Raw genomic sequence first — 1,231 nt, 5'->3', positions numbered from 1 at the left:
TCCTCCTCCAGGGGATTTTCCCAACCCAGGGATTGAATGAGCGTCTCCTGCATTGGCAGGTAGATTCTTTACCACAGAACCACCTGGAAAACCCTTTTTTTCCTATAGAGGGAATAAATATTTGTCCACACTGAAGTAGACATATATTCTGGAAACGGGTTTGTCATCCTGCCAGCACCACCATCCCTGGATTCACAGAAAGCCTTATCTGACATATGGCAATCCAACCTTGCATCTCATCAGGGAACTCATCTCCCAGCAAGGAAGTGCAGCCATGACCTTGTATCCATGGAAATAACTGGTCTTATGACACCCTCCATTACCCCACAAGCACCTGGCATGATTGAGAGGTGAAATGGCTTACTGAAGACTCACAGTGTCAACTGGGAGAAAACACCTTGCTAGGATGCGATTCAACCTCCCAGGATGCAGTTTATGTTTGAAATCACAGATTGTCCTGTGTCTGCCATACCCAGAACACATAAGTCCAGGAATTAAGGAGTGGGAGAGGCAGTGGGAACAGCCCCTGTTACTATTACACCCAGTACCACACTTCCCGCATTTTTGTTTTCCATGCTAGGAATTTTGAGCTCTACTGTTTTGGAGATATTAGTTCCCAAGGAAAGGATGCTTCCTCCTGGGGCCACACAAATGGCTTCAGGGAACTGGCGGTGGGAAGTGCCAACTGACCATTTTGATCTTGTGTCACTGAACAAACTGGTGTAAAGAGAGGTTCGTCTACTAACTGGGGTGGTTGATCTTCATTACAAAGGAGAAATCAGTTTGCTGCTACATCATGAAGGAAAGGACGACTGTGTCAAATAATAAAAAAACACCTGACTAAGGTCAGAAGAGATGGAGGTAAGGAGGAGGCTACTGCAATAGGAACAGGAGATATGCAAGTACCTCAAAGGGCAGGCAGAAAGTGTTTTTCTTTTATAGGAACAAGGAACTCTGGCTAGAAAAAAACGATGTGGGGGAGTAGGATGAGCCTGTGGCATAATCAGGCAGTTAATCAAGGAATATCTTTCTTGCTGGTCAGCCGATTCTCAGGAGGGGTTGTTAAGGAGGGGCCGTTCCACATTCTGAGGCTGAAAGCAAGTCAAAGTTCAGGGATCTGTGTGGAGGAGAGAAGCTTGACTAATGTCTGGTCAAGCCAAACTAGCCAATATTATGTCCAGATTGGCTAATGGAAATAAATGTGCATGTGTGTGTGTGCACGTGTGCACGC

General features: G+C 45.9%; 1 protein-coding gene across 2 annotated transcripts in view; it reads left to right on the top strand.

Annotated features, from left to right (window-relative positions):
• Positions 1-1,231, top strand: part of METTL21B (methyltransferase like 21B) — a 17,082-nt gene that overhangs the window by 1,599 nt on the left and 14,252 nt on the right. The window lies entirely within an intron of this gene.

This window comes from Bison bison, unplaced genomic scaffold (assembly GCF_000754665.1).
Source record: "Bison bison bison isolate TAMUID 2011002044 unplaced genomic scaffold, Bison_UMD1.0 scf7180017864359, whole genome shotgun sequence".
Taxonomy (NCBI): Eukaryota; Metazoa; Chordata; class Mammalia; order Artiodactyla; family Bovidae; genus Bison; species Bison bison.
This window is presented reverse-complemented; position numbering and strand designations above follow the sequence as displayed.